At 43.7% G+C, this 18494-nt stretch overlaps 1 protein-coding gene across 16 annotated transcripts in view; it reads left to right on the top strand.

Moving 5' to 3' along the window:
• LOC144606790 (disks large-associated protein 2-like) overlaps positions 1-18494 on the top strand; it is a 583035-nt gene that overhangs the window by 144445 nt on the left and 420096 nt on the right. For 3 of the 16 annotated variants that reach the window (XM_078423155.1, XM_078423157.1, XM_078423150.1), the window contains one exon: positions 1799-1876. The exons of the other annotated variants lie outside the window; for them this stretch is intronic. The gene's annotated coding sequence lies outside the window, so the exon portion shown is untranslated. The remainder of the gene's footprint in view (positions 1-1798; positions 1877-18494) is intronic. 16 annotated transcript variants of the gene reach the window in all.

Raw genomic sequence — 18494 nt, 5'->3', positions numbered from 1 at the left:
GTCACGGTTGAAAGGGCTCAGAGAAGATTTGCGAGGATGTTGCCAGGATTAGAGAGTCTGAGCTACAGGGAGAGGTTGAGCAGGCTGGGTCTCTATTACTTGGAGCGCAGGAGGATGAGGGGTGATCTTACAAAGGTGTATCAAATCATGAAAGGAATAGATTGGGTAGATGCACAGAATCTCTTGCCCAGAGTAGAGGAATCGAGGACCAGAGGATATAGGTTCAAGGTGAAGAGGAAAAGATTTAATAGGAACCTGAGGGGTATCTTTTTCACACAAAGGGTGGTGGGTGTATAGAACAAGGTGCCAGAGGAGGTAGTTGAGGCTGGGACTATCCCACCGTTTAAGAAACAGTTAGACAGGTACATGGATAGGACAAGTTTGGAGAGATATGGACCAAGCGCAGGCAAGTGGGACTAGTGTAGCGGGGTCATGTTGGCCGGTGTGGACAAGTTGGGCCGAAGGGCCTGTTTCCACACTGTATCTCTCTATGACTATGACCAGGAAAATTCCACGTGTTGAATGAAATATCATATCTGTATAGATGGAGGTATTTCCTCTTACATTATTTAATAATTCCTCAATACTTTAGTCGAGTTTAGCGATACAGCAGGGATACAGACTGTTCAGTCCACACTGATCGCTGATCACCCATTCTCACTAGTTCTATGTTATCACACTTTCGCATCCACACTGGGGGCTGTTTTCAGATGCCTATTAACTGACAAAACTAGCCATACTTGCTAGTTCCTAATGGATCATGCTGTATTCTTAGAAAGGATTCACAGCAACACGTGGACAATGACTTACAATATACCATGTTGAATCATGGCTCTGTGATGTTTTAAACCAGCACGGCAAATGTGTTATAGTGCCAAACAAATAAATTATATGGCGTTAGCTATTTTTATAACTTTAGTTGAGCTTTTGCTTTCAAATGTTGCCATCATTATTCATGCTTTTTATCACCTTTTTCAGTGAGCATATATGTTTGGAGATATATGTTACAATATTTTAATATCAGTATGTCCGACGATTATGATAGCTGGAATCAATGGAGATGTCTACAGAGAAAATTATTCGGTGTGCTGCTAAACTTTCCATTATTTTACATAATCGGAGCTATGCTATTTAAAAATAATGATGTCATCTACATCTGCTTCATCAATAACCCTCTTTCTACCATCTACTACATCCGGTGTATCCGATGTGGCCTTCTTTACATCGGTGAAACCAAGCGTAGACTAGGTGCCCGTTTTGCCAAACACTTGTGCATAGTCCTCTAGGCCCCCAGCATCCCCCGGTTAATAATTATTTTAACTCCCCTTCTCCTTTTTTTTGGAAAGTTCTTTTTCTCTACTTTAATAGGACCATATTCACCATATTGCACATTAAGTCAATAGACAGGAGTAGGCCACTCGGCCCTTCGAGCCAGCACCGCCATTCAATGTGATCATGGCTGATCATCCACAATCAGTACCCCGTTCCTGCCCTCTCCCCATATCCCCTGACTCCACTATCATTAAGAGCTCTATCCAGCTCTTGAAAGCATCCAGAGAATTGGCCTCCACTGCCTTCTGAGGCAGAGAATTCCACAGATTTATAACTCCCTTCATCAGTGCTATACCATGGCAGCAGAGTGTGCCATCTAGAAAGTACACTACTGTCATTCCCCTCAGTGACTCTGATAGTTCCTCTCGAACCCATAGCTTCGCAGCAGGGATGCCAATCTGCCTTGGAAATATGTTGCCATTTCTTCATTTTTGCTGTCTAAATCCTTGAACTCCCTTCCCCCCAGCACGGTGGGAGTATTGGTACCCGAGGGACTACAGGGCTGCAACAGTTCAACAAAGCAGCTCACCACCACTGCCTCAAGGTCAGTTCGGGATAGATGTGAAATGCTGGCCTTTTACCTGTGAAGTCTAGATCCCGAAAAATAAATGCGTGAAAAATAAGCTTCCACATTAAACTCAGCAGGACAGGCAGCATCTATGGAGAGAAGGAATGGGTGACGTTTCGTGTCGAGACCCTTTTTTTTTTAGAGGGGATCGGATGGAGTCGGGGTATGTGGAAATTAATTTGGTGGGACATGAGCAAGCAAAAACGATGGGTCTGGCAGGACAGTACTGTTTGTGGATCTTGTGAAGATAAAATCAGGCTGTGCGGGGGTGGGGGATGGGGGATGGTAAGGGTTGGAGGCTTTAGAGGGCAGAGAGCTGGAAGTAATAAAATCAGAAATGGTGTGTGATATTAAGGTCTAGTGCTCGTCGGTGGGGTCATGGTCCAAGGATAAGTAGGAGGAGGTGTCTGAGATTCTTGATTAGAATCTTGATTAGAACGGGTGTCAAGGGTTATGGGGAGAAGGCAGGAAAATGGGATTAGGAGGCAGAGATCAGCCATGATTGAATGGCGGAGTTGACTCGATGGGCCGAATGGCCTAATTCTACTCCTATAACCTGTGAACTTGTGAAAAAGGAATGGGATGGGAGCATGAGGGAAATAGTTCGGTGAACCCAGCTCGTGGAATCAAAAATGATGTAATCATTTAAGCCATTGCTAATTTGGTGCATTCAATACTTTGTGTAGAAAGTTATTTGAAGATGTTCCCGAGTTCTGGGGGAAAGCTGATGCATACTTGTGATGCACATTTATAACTGAAAGTGTTCAGCAGCAAGTAAGATTTTTTTTGTTTTTGTTTCGAGTTTCATCGCAAGGCTTGACATCGCGTAGCTTCACAGATCTCCCCGCATTGCTACAGTCTGCAAAGCTTGAAGGAGAGTGATCATTGATGGATCAAAGGAACTGCAAGTTCATTCAAATTCCACTCACCGCACACAACTAATTGAGAGCTGCTAAACCCATTTGAAGGTGACAAGTTGTTTAGATTTGTCGCACAAAAAGATATTGTGTTCAGCAGTATAAATTATTATTGCTGTTGCAACCGAATGTCATTTTTAAGTAAGATAGTTACCATGGAAATATCTCGAAAAAACGCTTTAAAATGGAGAACATGATTCTAGGAATATTTGTTCCTGACCTTTTACTTCCGTTTGTAAGTGGATGTAAGGCAACAGTAAAGAATAGTTCTGTGACATCTGTCCAGTTATAAATCATGAGATTAACAGAAAATGTTGAGACTATGGTTTGTAACATGAGATAATTAGTTGGCAAAGGAAGTGAGCTCAGTGAGCCCGAGGTGTTTAACACACAAAGTGATTTTGGTGCCATCTGACACGAAGAACCTTTACCTTCAATTAGTTTTAAAACATGCTCCTTCCTCTCTGATGAAAGTGTCATTGCTGAATCACACAAATCTTTCAAGTTTTCCTTTAAGTCGATGTGTTTGTTAGAGTCGTGGTGGTGAATTGTGTCAAGACATCAGGAAATTGCCTGAGATTATAACCATTCAATAAACCCCGAAGCAGTTTCAAAGTTACTTTGGAGGTTCTAAAGCATTGCATCCTCATTTAGGAATCATACAAAACCCATAGAGCAGGGAGCAAGCATTGAGTGCAATCTTTTTTTATTGGAATGGGGGAATAATGAGAAATTGTACTAGTCGTTGTGGTATTACTGCAGTGATTACTGCAGTGATTTGCCATTGAATTACAAAAATATACTTGTAAGTCACCTGTTGAGTTTTGTGCGTTAGATTATTTTTCTCTTTGTACTGCATCTTTGAAATGCTTTATCCATCAGCAAACGTGTGAAGAACGGTTCAATTTTTAAATGATTTTGTGCTTCTGCAGTCCTTTGCCACGTTAACCAGTGCTTGCCCCATGCTGTTGCCTTCACACACTGCCAACGTCACTTAAATCAATCAGAATCCACTTATAATATATAAAAAACAAATTTGTTGGGAGTCTCGTCCCTGTTAGAGACTGGGTCCCAAACGTTTTGTTGTTGCTGCAGAGGGCTGAAGAGAAAAGATGAGTATTAATTGTGAAGCCATGCACATTCAAAGCTAATAGCCAAACTCAATGGTCAATGGAGCCTTTTTGTCACATGTGCAAGTGCGCAGTGAGATTATTCTTGTGCCTACAGTTCAATAAAGTCTTGCCTTGCCGAAGCACAATCCCCGATTAGCAAAGTGTAAAGAAATAGTCCACTGAGACCGCTTGCAAGAGTCGCCAGGTTTTGGCGCATTGGCAAAGTATAGTCTGGTCCGTGCTCTAGATCTTATGGAGTGGCGACAATCCAGGTGAGCTCCAGGCTGCTGCAGGGCTTCCGTCAGTTGCCTTCATCTGGATTGTCCAGTGAACTGACATCCTTCACCTCATCCCATCCACCTTGGTCGGCACCTCCCAGAGCCGACCTTGGGGGGCATGGAAAGCAAGGTCCCAGTTCACTTTCCTTCCGGCCTTGCTCCTCAGGGCCGTCGTTGCTGGCCGGCTCCTCTCTGGCTCTCTGGTCTTCAGGGGACAAACAGGGGCCGACTTGGCAGCTACCTCCTACAGGCCGCTGGGTCTTCTGAGTTTGGCCGTGCGGCAGCAACCAACGAGATGTTTCGTTGGCGAATATTGGAAAAAAATCCCAATATTTCGTTGGCGAATATTGGAAAAAAACCACAATAATCATTAGAACGAGTGAAATGGAGAGAAGTCTCCAGCGGGGACAGGAGACACGCATTCAAGTGCTCCAGCTATTAAATAGTTGGTGAATAATCAAAATATCCAACACAGTGTGGATATCATATCATATATATACAGCCGGAAACAGGCCTTTTCGGCCCTCCAAGTCCGTGCCGCCCAGTGATCCCCGTACATTAACACTATCCTACACCCACTAGGGACAATTTTTTACATTTACCCAACCAATTAACCTACATACCTGTACGTCTTTGGAGTGTGGGAGGAAACCGAAGATCTCAGAGTAAACCCACGCAGGTCACGGGGAGAACGTACAAACTCCTTACAGTGCAGCACCCGTAGTCAGGATCGAACCTGAGTCTCCGGCGCTGCATTCGCTGTAAAGCAGCAACTCTACCGCTGCGCTACCGTGCCGCGGATAGATTTCACCAAATGTCTCAAGCATTTCTAGTAAATGGAAGAAAAAGAAATATTTAAACAGAACCTTCTGCAGCCCCAGGCATTTTACAGTCATATTTGTGGAGCAGATAAAAAGCAGAGTGGAACAAAAATGTGTTGGTTTTTCTCATTACTGGAATCAAACATTTATCTCTGTGACTTGAGTTCCATTTCTCTCTCTTTGGATCTCTCCACCAAATATAAACAGCAGGCCAATAACCTCGAGGATTTGGCCTTCCACCCACACATGAACTTAAGCAATTATCTCTGTTGAAATCTGTGGGTTGAGAGTGCGATGGATTTCACAGCGTGCTGCCACCAGGTTACAGTCCAGGGCGTAAAGACAGAACTCACTCATTAAGGAAATAATTGGATCTTCATTGCTTTCTATTTCCAGGCTCCTGTCATGTTCATAAGCTCATAAGTTGTAAGTGCAGAATTAGGCCATTCGGCCCATCAAGCCCACTCCACCATTCAATCATGGCTGATCTATCTTTCCCTCTCAACCCCATTCTCCTGCCTTCTCCCCATAACCCCTGGCACCCTTACTAATCAAGAATCTATCAATCTCCACCTTAAAAAATAACCATTGACCAGACCTCCACAGCTTTCTGTGGCAATACATTCCACCCTCTGACTAAAGAAATTCCTCCTTTTTAAAGGAAAAAGTCACTTTCCCTTTATAGCTGCCTGGTAAGAAGAATCATGCACGTAACTCCAGATACCATGCCTCTAACATTGTCCGTACTGAATGAGATGAGCGGAAGTAACCTCAAGCATTAATTCCCCGATGTGAACAAAAACTAAGCACATGGGATCAGACGTGCAAGTTATATCTATTTCAAATATCATATCATATCATATATATACAGCCGGAAACAGGCCTTTTCGGCCCTCCAAGTCCGTGCCGCCCAGAGATCCCCGTACATTAACACTATCCTACACCCACTAGGGACAATTTTTTACATTTACCCAGCCAATTAACCTACATACCTGTACGTCTTTGGAGTGTGGGAGGAAACCGAAGATCTCGGAGAGAACCCACGCAGGTCACGGGGAGAACGTACAAACTCCGTACAGACGGCGCCCGTAGTCAGGATCGAACCTGAGTCTCCGGCGCTGCATTCGCTGTAAAGCAGCAACTCTACCGCTGCGCTGTTATTGTTTGTTTTGAAAAATATATATTACATTTTTAAAAATCGTTTTAATTTGCGTCAGCTTTTATTGCTTTTAAATTATTTCACCTCAGCCTCAGAAATACGTCAGTTGAGCATTATTAGACTTTGGACTTCAGAGATACAGCGCAGAAACAGGCTCTTCCAGCCTACCGAGTCCATGCCGACCAGCGATCGCCTCGTACACTAACACTATCCTACACACTGGGGACAATTTAACAATTTACCGAAGCCAATTAACCCACAATTCTGTACGTCTTTGGACGTAAAAAAGAGCACCTAGCCACAGGAAGAACAGACAAATTTTGTACAGGCAGCACCGGTTGTCAGGATCAAACCCGGGTCTCTGGCGCTGAAAGACAGCAACTCTACCACTGTGCCTCCTGTTGTCTTGGCTGACCAGTGTACTCAATTTGAGATTAATAGGAAGCATGTCAGCTGTTAATTATCAATTGATAGCTGAGACCTATATTTTCTTTTTATGCTGTAAATTTGTATTTTCTTCAAACATTAAAAAAATTAATTCTGTTCCTTATTTTCCTTTTATGGTTTTCTCCTCCAATATGTGCAATGGTCTGTGATGGAACATTGGCAATGGACCTCCTCAATCTCAGTCTGCCCTAATCTTTATGGGAGGCATAAGATTGAATCACCCTGTTGGCATTACATGCTTTACTCGTTCTTCCTGGTTTATGGTTGATGCACCCTCTAGGTCACAACACCCCCGCCAAGGTTAAAACTTCTCAAGCTGTTCCTGGGGAAATCATTGACTGAATTCAAATGCTCCGGCTGCCATTGAGAATTCATTGGAGATAGAATTAATATTCACTGAGCAACATTTGAAATTAAGTTTTCCTCCGTAGAGCAATGGATGCAGTTGGATATGCTTTTTGTTAAAGCAGTTAACACTGAATTGATTAATAACTTTTAAAATGATTTGTATAAATATTCATCGAAGGACTGGGAGTGAAGATTACAAAGATGAGCATTGATTGAGAGCCAATGTATGGAAGGTAATGGTTCTTGAACTGTTTCAATTAGGGAGGCGTCATAACATTGAAAATGATATTTTGAAATGAAATGTTGACATGATTTTATAATTTTGCTTTGGTCCATTATGAATTGGTAATGGATGCATTAATTTAAGCAATTGGGCGGCACGGTGGCGCAGCGGTAGAGTTGCTGCCTTACAGCGAATGCAGCGCCGGAGACCCGGGTTCGATCACGACTACGGGTGCTGTCTGTATAGTGTTTGTACGTTCTCCCCGTGGGTTTTATCCAAAATCTCCGGTTTCCTCCCACACTCCAAAGTCGTACAGATATGTAGGTTAATTGACTTGGTAAATGTAAAAATTGTCCCGAGTGGGTTTAGGATAGTGTTCTTTCTTTCGTATGTCAACTACAACAGTCAAAAGTTGCAATTGGTGCTTCGGAGTCCCGTAGTTGACGCTTTGCTGCAAATTTTTCCAGCTCTGTAGAACTACCCAGGGTGGACGATGAGGACTAAAAGCTGCTCCCACCCCAGGATGGTGTTAATGTGCGGGGATCGCTGGTTGGCCCGGACCCGGTGGGCCAAAAGGGCCTGTTTCCGCGCTGTATCTCTAAACTAAACGAAACAATGGAGGCCTTAATCTGAACACGCTAGTTATTAAGCGGGACAGGCAGCATCTCTGGATAGAAGGAAAGGACGTTTCTGGTTGAGACCCTTCTTCAGACTGTCTGCAGCCTGAGGAAGGATCTCACCCCGAAACGTTACTCATTCCTTCCATCCAGAGATGCTGCCTGTCCCGCTGAGTTACTCCAGCATTTTGTGTCTATCTTCCGTGTAAACTAGCATCTGCAGTTCCTTCCTACACGTGCTAGTTATTAGTTTATAATCAATATCTGCCTATGGTCAACTCTTCTGTCGGTGAAACTATACCTTGTATTGCAGATGACTTCATGTTCCATGGAGAAGAAATAAACTGAGAGATTGTAAAGCATTGAGCAAATTTGGGGGGAATGATTTTAAAAACTGAAATATCATGGCAAGTAAAGTACTGAGGCAAAAAATCTTTAGAGAGGGAATTTAAAAGGGTAGCACAGTGGGACATGGAATGTGTTAGAATCAAAGTGAGAGGAATGTGAGCACAGCCGTGAACATAGCCAGTGACCGTTTGTAGTAAAAGAAGGAATGTGAAAATTAAACACAGCTTATAAAATGTGAATCAGTGGAACCAGAGAAGCAATGGAGATCTGTGAAGATCAGATAACGGATGAATATATATAATATTACCGAATGAGCTTTTCTAAAATAATTATTTTTTTGGATTTGTGCGAATATTGTATTGCAATATTGTGTATTGTACAATACAAGCAATATAGCTTGTATTATGTCTTACCTAAGGTTTATCTGCCAATGTGACTTGAAGGTTAAATTACATACTGGAACATTCTTGCAATATCCCCAGATATATTTAAATTTGGGCAGATTTAAATGGGATTTGTTGTTGCAATTGCTTTAGCAGAGTGGAGGTTCCAGTAGAACTTAATATGTAGAGCTGAAACTTCTTCCAGCAAATACCAGAGCCTTGCTTCTAGAAGGTGATCATGTTTTCTTGATAATATTTGATCTATTGTCGATCACCAAGTCCTCCTTCTCCCTGTTCCCATCCCGCAGAAGATACAGAAGCTTGAAAAAAAGCACCATACTAGGGAACAGCTTCTTTCCCTCCATTATCAGGCTTATGGAACAGGCGTTCCATAAGCTTGGGTACTCTTTAATTCACCTCTACCCCATTGAGGACATTGGACTTTGTCTAAGGCACTGATGCTCTTTAATGCTGAGAACTTTATTTTGCCCTCTGTGTCTTCCCCTTTGCCCCATCTATTGTACGTAAGTTTGAACTGATTGTATCTATGTATGTTACATCTGATCTTAGATTTAGAGATACAGCGTGGAAACAGGCCCTTCGGCCCAGCGAGTCCGCGCCGCCCAGCGATCCCCGCACATTAACACTATCCTACACACACTAGGGACAATTTTTACATTTACCCAGTCAATTAACCTACATCCCTGTACGTCTTTGGAGTGTGGGAGGAAACCGAAGATCTCGGAGAAAACCCACGCAGGTCACGGGGAGAACGTACAAACTCCGTACAGACGGCGCCCGTAGTCAGGATCGAACCTGAGTCTCCGACGCTGCATTCGCTGTAAGGCAGCAACTCTACCGCTGTGTTGCCCATAGCGTTCTGTTATCCATCTGTTTGGATAGCATTGAAAACAAAACTTTCCATTGTATCTCGGTACATGTGACAATAATAAAGCTAAACTGCCTTTGTAGTAAGATGACTCTGCCAGTAATATCAGCTAATCCAAAGTGAGGATGGTCGGGCTCAGGGCCGTTTTTACAGCATTATGGGCCCCCGGGCAAAGCAGTGTACTGGGGCCCCCACCGTTACTCTCCCCCACCCCCCTTTCCCTACCAGCACCCCCCTGTCGTGCCGGCGAAAAGCACTTACCGAAAAGCACTTAGCGATGGACTTAGGGTGCTACATTGTTGCGAAAAGCACTTACAAATCGCTGTGAGAAGCACTTAGTGACCGAAAATGTTGTGAAAAAAGCACTTATTGAACCTACATTTTTAAAGTAGTATTTATTTATTGCAAGTCACTTAACATACACAGATCAGCATGGGGCCCCTATGCTCGTGGGCCCCCGGGCAAGTGCCCATCAGGTCCATGCGTTAAGACGGCCCTGGTCGGGCTGAGTGAGACTGACACCCTGGGGCTGATAACCTTATACCTGGGACCTGCTATGGCTCTGAAACACATCAGGTGCAAATGACTCTGTCTTGGGTTGTGTTAGTCACTGTTAGGGAGATGCAGCTGGTAAGGTGCATCACCAAGCATCAAGTGAGGTGACACCCATCCAGAGCGTGCAAGACTTTTTAACGTACCTGGGTAATGTGTTGACAATAAATTCAAAAGTAACGGGATTACTTAAAACAGAGCTTGTTAATTGTGCAAGGGTGTCCAGAAGAACTCCCTAGAAATCCACCAAGATACTTTCAAATCTCCCGGATCTTCAACTCTTTAAACATACACCTCAAACTTTGTTTGAAGAGTCCTAAGAAGGGTCTCGACCTGAAACGTCACTTATTCCTTCTCTCCAGAGATGCTGCCTGACCCGCTGAGCGACGCCAGCATTCTGTGTCTTCTCACCTCAAACCTTCTTTTCATTTTCCAGTTCAACTATAGTTTTCTGTGCAAATTCTGTGCCAGAATTTCTGTTCCCACAAATGGAACTTTACGTGCAGCAGCAGCAGGATTTTAATATTGAAATAAGCAAAGTAGGGCAAGTTAAGTTTCTTTGGTTACATGTGCAGCAAGGGACCTGCAGCAATTGTTATAATTGGCTCCTGTCAGCAGATTAGAGTCAGGACAGTCACTGGTGATCTTTCGGTTCGACATTGATAAAACGGAACAGCTTTTAGATTTGTGGTACAGAGTCTCCTTCTTGGAACTGGCTGTTAGAACATGGCAACTGAAATAACTGTCAATCGAACATATTGGACCAGATCATGTTCAAGTTTTGCTGGTGACTACGAAGGCTCTACCTGTTTGGCCACTCTTATCTGGGTCAGGTTAGTGCCTGTGGACCGGTCCTGTGGTTGGTGTGTGTTACGGCAGTGGGCAGGGTGGAAAACAAACCAGCAGGCTGCCATATCCTTAATCTGTTATCAGTTCAAATTCCATCTCCAATGTGCAAATCTGGGTGGTGTTCCACCATTAACTTTCCTTTCTTACCTCGTTTAAACAATTGCAATTCCAGGATATGGATGTGGGAAACAAATGGAACGTGATCGTTTCAAAAGAGTCAGTGGGGGGGGGGGGGGGGGGGGGGGGGGTGCAAGTGTTAGTTTCCAGCTGAAGAGAAGGGGAAGGTTAACCTAAAGCAAGAGTGCTATCAAACCTGAAGGCAGTGACGTTTGTTCTATCTTTCAGCATTTCCCTTCCACCAGTATTAGAGTAATTACAGATGTAACCAAACAACTGGTAAACAGTAACTGCAGCAAATTTGTAACATTGACTGGTGGTGAAGGATTCGGATGTCGATATTCTGGGCAAGATAGTAATGCTGCTATAGACAGAAGAGTCCCTGATGATCAGAAACACCAAAGCGTTTTGTGATACAGTTAATGATGGCCACCTCATGCAGCTTATGCATTTGACTTAGCGGGAGAATAGATGGGACATTTTAAATGAATACTTTTTTTTCACCCAAGTATATATTTGCCACAATGTTTTTAGTTTTGTGGCCAAGACAAACAGAATGTATAAATGCTTTACATTTAGTATAAGTGTTTTACATCCCTGGTGACAATTCAATGTTGTTTAATTTATGCCATTACCAAGTGTTAACATTACCCTCTCCTGCTGTATTTCTGCATCTTTCTCAGTGAATCCACCTGCACCACAGCAATCTGCATTCAGCACACAGTCATTGAAGGGTTAACTTCTGTTCTAATCAGAAAGATTTGATTACTTGTTTTAAATGGAAAGCGCAAACTATGTTTCTCCTCATAAAGATATATTTTTGAGTGTGAGTTTGGTTAGGTTACAGTTAAATGTGGACTACTCCTGTTTGTGTTTATTTTGAAAGCTTCTCGGGTAAACAGTCTCCGATTGTCAATGTTATTGGTCACACAGTGTGGAAACAGACCCTTAGTCCCAACTTGCCCACACCAACCAACATGTCCAATCTACACTAGTCCCACCTGCCTGTGTTTTAGATTTAGATTTAGAGATACAGCACAGAAACAGGCCCTTTGGCCCACCGGGTCCGCGCCGCCCAGTGATCCCCGCACATTAACACTATCCTACACCCTCTAGGGACAATTTTTACATTTGCCCAGCCAATTAACCTACATACCTGTACGTCTTTGGAGTGTGGGAGGAAACCGAAGATCTCGGAGAAAACCCACGCAGGTCACGGGGAGAACGTACAAACTCCGTACAGACGGCGCCCATAGTCAGGATCGAACCTGAGTCTCCGGCACTGCATTCGCTGTAAGGCAGCAACTCTACCGCTGCGCCACCGTGCCACACATTTGGCCCATATGCCTCTAAACCTGTCCTATTCATGTACCTCTCTAAATGTTTTTTAAATGTTGCGATAGTCCCTGCCTCAACTACCTCCTCTGGCAGCTCTTTCCATATACCTACCACCCTCTGTGTGATAAAGTTACCTCTCCCGTTCATATTAAAACTTTACTCCCTAAACCTATGTCCTCTGGTTCTCAACTACCCTACTCTGGGCAAGAGACTCTGTGTGTCTACCCGATCTATTCCTCTCATGATTTTGTACACCTCTATAAGATCGCCCCTCATCCTTCTGCACTCCAAGGAATAGAGTCCCAGCCTACTCAACCTCTCCCTCTAGTTCAGGCCCTCGAGTCCGAGAAACATCCTCCTAAAACTTCTCTGCACCTTTTACAGCTTGACAACATATTTCCTACAACATAGTGCCCAGAACTGAACACAATGCTCTAAATCCGGCCTCACCAACACCTTATATAACTGCAACATGACCTCCCAACTTCTATATTCCTGATCTCCCAACTTCTATACTGCCAATCTTTATGTTATTTTTACGAGTTGCAGCCACCACTAGTTAGAATCCCTTTATTCGTAAGGCTAGAACAGAACATCGTGGCCAATGATTCAAATCTTTAAGTGACATATTAACCAACTACAGAAGATGTGAGATAGTCCCAGTGCTGTTAGATGCACTTCCTTCATCTAATATGCTTTCCCTTTGGCTAGACTTCAGGCATCTACAACTGAAACAGATATCCTTTCCTGCCAATTTCCTCAATCATTGGACTGCGAAATAGACAGATGCTGCTGCTGCCTCAGAGTTCCACTGACCCAGGTTCAATCCTAACTTCTGGTGTTATCGGTTTGGAGTTTGCACCTCCTGTGACTGCATGGACGTCTCCTATAGTCTCCTCCCACATCCTAAAGGTGCAAGAGTTGCTCGGTTTATTGGCCCTTGCAAATTAGTTTAGGTGGGTGGCTAGGGAATTGGGTGAAGTTAATGGGCACATGAGAGAGAATAGTTTACAGGGAAATTGCCGTGGAATAGGTTTGTTCTGGGAGCCAGCATGGACATGATGGGCCGAATGACCATCTTCAGTCATAAGGAAAATAAATCTGGCGGTGCTGGTTCAGTACGACCACTTACTTCTGCAGCAGTAGCCAGCTGAAAAGTTATGTCAAACCTGATTTGACTACCTGTGGAAGTCTGAAGAAGGGTCTCGACCCGAAACGTCACCCATTCCTTCTCTCCTGAGATGCTGCCTGACCTGCTGAGTTACTCCAGCATTTTGTGAATAAATACCTGTGGAATGGTGTGCTTTTTGCACTAAAAGGAAGGGAATTCTCATAGAGTTGGAGAAGGTACAAACAAGGTTAAAAGGATACCACCAGAATTAAAAGACAGCAGGAATCAGAAAAGACTGAGTAGGCCGGGGTTCCTTTCTTTTGGAAGTAGGATGTTGGGATATGATCGAACAAGTCTTTAAAATTGTGAGGGAGGGATTAGATAGGATACCTGTGAAGTCGTGTCAACTTACAGGAGAGTCTAAGAAATATTATATTATCACAGTTAAAGTCAATGGGAAATGAAGGGGAAAATATCTTTACCCAGGGAGTGATAAGACTGTGAAATTTGCCACCATTCGTGACACATTTAAGGGGATACTTAATATTTACATGAGGTAGAAAGGTAGAGATTGTATAAGAAGGAACTGCTGATGCTGGTTTACACCGAAGATAGACACATAAAGCTGGAGTAACTCAGTGGGACAGGCAGCATCTCTGGAGAGAAGGAATGGGTGACATTTCGGGTCGAGCCCCTTCTTGGTCTCAACCAGAAACATCACCCATTCCTTCTCTCCAGAGATGCTGCTTGTCCCACTGAGTTACTCCAGCTTTTTGTGTCTCTCCAAGGTAGAGATTGCGGCAGGAGTGGATGGAAGTAGAGGTGAGAGGTGGCTCGTGGGGAGTATAAACATCATGTTAACCATTGGAACCTAATGTCTGGATATCTTTTTATGCACCAAAAGGTTGTCTCTTGTTCTCCAGTAGATATCAGAACCCAGAAAATCTAAAAAAAAACATAAAATGCTAGAAACACTCAAACGGTTGAGCAGCACCTGTGGAAGGAGAAATAAAATAAATCAGAATTGGGTAAAATATTTTAAATTAGGAGATGGGGAGGATTGGAGAGAACAAAAAGAGCATCTTTGATAGAGGGTTGCTGTGGTGATAAGCTGCCTTCTGGTTGCCTGGTTAATGAGAGAAGTTAAGCGAGAGAAAACAAAGGAACACGTAAGAAGTGCAAATTACCAACTTTGAAATTGAATTAATTAAAATTGCAGAATTCAATATTGAACCACAGATTGAAGATGAAGTGTTGTTCCTCAAGCTTACATCTCGCTTAGAACAGGGGCCGTAGATGGGTCAAAATAGGAGTGGAATGTCATGGGCCTTCAGTACTCCATGAGAGTGGAACTCTTCTGGCCATTCCATGGCAGAGGACTGTAGGCAGTGTACGCTTGTGGACTCATAAATGATAGGAGCCGAATTAGGCCATTCAGACCATCAAGTCTACTCTGCCATTCAATCATGGCTGATCTATAGACAATAGACAATAGGCGCAGGAGGAGGCCTTTCGGCCCTTCGAGCCAGCACCGCCATTCAATGTGATCATGGCTGATCATTCTCAATCAGTACCCCGTTCCTGCCTTCTCCCCATACCCCCTGACTCCGCTATCCTTAAGAGCTCTATCTAGCTCTCTCTTGAATGCATTCAGAGAATTGGCCTCCACTGCCTTCTGAGGCAGAGAATTCCACAGATTCACAACTCTCTGACTGAAAAAGTTTTTCCTCATCTCAGTTCTAAATGGCCTACCCCTTATTCTTAAACTGTGGCCCCTTGTTCTGGACTCCCCCAACATTGGGAACATGTTTCCTGCCTCTAACGTGTCCAACCCCTTAATAATCTTATACGTTTCGATAAGATCTCCTATCTTTCCATCTTAACCCTATTCTCTTGCCTTCTCCCCATAAGCCCAACACCTGTACTAGAAAAGAATCTATCTATCTCTGCCTTAAAAATATCCATTGACTTGGTCTCCACAGCCTTCTGTGGCAATGAATTCCCCAGATTTACCACCCTTCATGAGGATACATGGCTTCCTGATGCTGCCAGGTAATAATGAGTGTATGCAGACTTCAAAAGGTACTGTGATTGCAAGGGATTCCATTCCCAAGCAAGCATTCGGTACACTACCATGTTCATTGCATGAGAATGTTCACTGCCTCGTATCCAGGAAGCAGTCACAAAGGATGTATTCTGTGCCAGCCTGCCTTGAACTTAATAACTGGGTCATGAACGTAAGCGACACAGATATCATTGCTGTTCTCCATCCATCTGCACATCATACTTACAAGAGTAGCTGCTTATAAATCAGAAGTAGAGTTGTATTTCCGAAAAGATGTGCTATGTGTTGTCACGACAACACAGTGCGTTTGGCTTCATCAACGGGGATGAATGCCTTGGCAAACAAACGTATTGTGAAAGCCAAGCTAATTGCAGTAACTTAATGGAGCTGGCGGCTTCCATCGTCTGATGACACATCCATTGCCATTGAGGAGCTTGGTTGTACATTGCAGAGCAGGTGGTACAGTTTCTGTTGCACAGTGTTGTAGTCGTTCTTTGTTCACCGTTACCAGCAGCAGAACAGCTGGAGGAAGAGGTGCAGGTAGCAGAAACACAGGAAGAGACTAGAGGTAAAACTGAAGCAGGAGGAAAAGGCAAAGGTGAAGCATGGGGAAGGTGGAGCCCATGTTAGGGAGTCCTGGGTGAGCAGTCAAAGCATAACTGGTGAGCTTGCAAACTTGTAAATCTCTCCCACCAAGGAACACCTCTATCTGTACGTTTCCTTCCAATATGCATACAACATCTGTGCCCTACATACTGTTCTTATTGACAATCCTACAACATCACTGAGCTAAAAGGACTGGACAAACAAGATGCAGGAAAAATGTTCCCAATGTTGGGGGGAGTCCAGAACCAGAGGCCACAGTCTAAGAATAAAGGGGAGGCCATTTAAAACTGCGATGAGTTTTCACCCAGAGAGTTGTGAATTTGTGGAATTCTCTGCCACAAATGGTCTCCTCCTGCACCTATTTTCTATGTTTCTATGTCTCAATCCTGACCTAAGCACTATGAGAGTAGTGCTCTCACAGCCCTTTACAAAGGTGGTTCATCTGCACCACTTTGTGGGCAATTAGAGATGGCAATTAATGCTGCTCTTGCCAACAATGCCCAAATACTGAAACTTGAATCAATAATTCCACAAATTCTCTCTTACTTTCTGATGACGATCATCTCAATGTTTAAATGGTCAAAATTCTTGGATAAACTGTAACACCTACATTTTGATACATCCACCTGTGGCAAAAACTGAACAACCATCAACTAAGCAGCCTAGTCTTAATTGATTTCTGGCTTTGCATACACTTGCCTGACTAATGGATCCCCTATTAGTAGGTTGTTGGGCTTTCAGGATAGGTGGCTACCGGTGGCCTTGGAGGTCAAATTTGAAGTCTCACCTGTTCAGCACTGCCTTCAACCACTGAAGGTCACCTCACCTTCTGTCTCCTTTTTCTGCTCGTTTACTTATTTGTCTATTTATTCACTTCTCTATGTTCTAGAAATCCCTGTAAAGCGTCTTTGAGTGTTTGAAAAGCGCTATATAAATGTAATGCATTATTATTATTATTATTATTAAATTTGAACGCCGCAAAAATCCGAGCTTCAGACTCTGCCTTCTCATCGGGGGCTGCAGCAGTTCTAGGCTGGTCTGTCGGCAACGGCAAGAAGCACTAGCAAAAGGCAGAGACAGAAGATTGAGTGCTGTGCTCCTGAGATAGGAGGTTTGAAGTTCATTAGTGCACTTTATTCTCTGTGGTATTTGTGCCAGCCCCTGAGCTGGTGGTTGCAAGTGTTAGGTCAAGTGACCATTGCCTTTACCTTTGTGCTGTTGTCAGAGTTGTTACAGCACAGACAGAAGCCCTTCGGTCCACTTTATCTATGCCAGCCATCAAGTATCCATTCGTGCCAAATAATAATGCTGTTGCTGTTCAGGCAACGGTTACTGAAAGGAGAAAGGCTCACGTTTGTGGCCCTGATGAGTGGGAAAGAAAGTGGTCAGAAAGTGAAGAGAGTTTAGTTTAGTTTAGAGATGCAGCACAGAAACTGGCCCTTTGGCCCACTGAGTCCGTACTGAGCAGCGATCCCCGAAAACCAGCACTATCCTACATATTTGGCACAATTTACGATCTTTACCAAAGCCAATTAACCTATAAACCTGCGTGCCTTTGGAATGTGGGGAAGAAACTGGAGTATCCGGAGAAAACCCACACAGTCACGGAAGGAACGTACAAACTCTGTGCAGGCAGCACCCGTATTCAGGATCAAACCCGGTTCTCTGGCGCTGTAAGACGACAACTCTAACACTTTGCCGCCCAGAGTGATGTGTGCTTGCAAACTCTGCTGATTGTAGATCAGAAGTTTCATGCGTTGAGAGAGAAGGTTGGGGAAGGCTGCTTAAAATTATGCTTAAAGATGAGCATACCATCATTTTCATTTTGGTGAGCTTTTACTCACTGATTCTGGAATGGCCACTCCAATAATGGCCAGCAGTCTCTGCTGCAGAGACTGTTGCCAGTCTGGTATTGCTTATTCAAGGCAATGAAAAGTTGCCACCAAAGCAAAATTCTCCAGGAGCAGTGGAAGATCACGAGAAAAGATCACCAGGCCAATAAAGGAACAATTCAAAAGTATCTTCAAAGAAATGCAAGAAGATAGATAAAAAAAGTGCTGGAGTAACTCAGCGGTTCAGGCAGCACCATGGAGAAAAAAGATGGGTGATCCTTCTTCAGACTGTCTGACCGGCTGAGTTAGTCCAACACTTTGTGTCTATCTTCGGTATAAACTAGCAACTGCAGTTTCTTTCTACACATTTTGAAGAAATGCAACAACCTCACTGGGATTCTCTGGCCCGTGATTATTCAGACTGGAGAAGATGCATTCAGTATGGTATTGAGGCCATGCATTAGGAGCAGAGAGTTCTTATGTGAGCAGCAGAAGGAGCTAATGACTTCAAACATTACCCATCCTATCCATTTGTGGTTGAGTCTTGAGCCTCCTCATAACCCCATGAAGCCTGAGTTGAAA

Source organism: Rhinoraja longicauda, chromosome 27 (assembly GCF_053455715.1).
Source record: "Rhinoraja longicauda isolate Sanriku21f chromosome 27, sRhiLon1.1, whole genome shotgun sequence".
Taxonomy (NCBI): Eukaryota; Metazoa; Chordata; class Chondrichthyes; order Rajiformes; family Arhynchobatidae; genus Rhinoraja; species Rhinoraja longicauda.
This window is presented reverse-complemented; position numbering and strand designations above follow the sequence as displayed.